Source organism: Polistes dominula, unplaced genomic scaffold (genome assembly GCF_049000335.1).
Source record: "Polistes dominula isolate Pdom_NZ unplaced genomic scaffold, Pdom_raw_medaka contig_33, whole genome shotgun sequence".
Classification (NCBI taxonomy): domain Eukaryota; kingdom Metazoa; phylum Arthropoda; class Insecta; order Hymenoptera; family Vespidae; genus Polistes; species Polistes dominula.
In genome coordinates, this window is record NW_028300998.1 from 2,296,209 (window position 1) to 2,296,873 (window position 665).

Genomic DNA, 665 nt, shown 5'->3' on the forward strand with positions numbered 1-665 from the left:
AGTTCTCAGTCGATAAAACAGAATATTTGTTTATCTTATATTTTGTTGATAAAGAAGATCAGTTTCCTACCTTATCGATAAAACAAATATTTATTATGGACAAATATTAATATTAATTATTTGAATAAACATCATTTGTAGAATTTTCTTATATCATTTTATTCTTATATTGTGATATATCAAGTCCTTCGAAGTAATTTACAAAATCCGATATTAAATGATAATTCACATTATTTAAGGTCATTGAAAAATTTCCATACTTCATTGAATTTGATTAATACTTCGCCTACGTTTATTACTTAATTGTCTAACTTCTTCTTCTTCTTCTTCTTCTTTTTTTTTCGTGATATCGTTTTAAATTGTTCTTAAAAAATTATTTCTTACTTTTTATCCATTTACACTTGTGAACAAATAATCCCTTATTCTTAATATCCCTGGATTTGATTGATTCATTCAAAATTATGATCTTGAATATCATAATCAAATTTGTAAACAAAAAATGTAAATAATTAATTTTAAGAAGATTTTTATAACATGATACGTTGAAATGCTCTTACAATTAGTTTGAAATTATTCATTTGAATCAGTTCAACTTGAATGTATTTTTCAAATCATATAAAATGAGCCCTTACGTGTTTCTCGAGTTTAACACCGTTGTAAGCGCC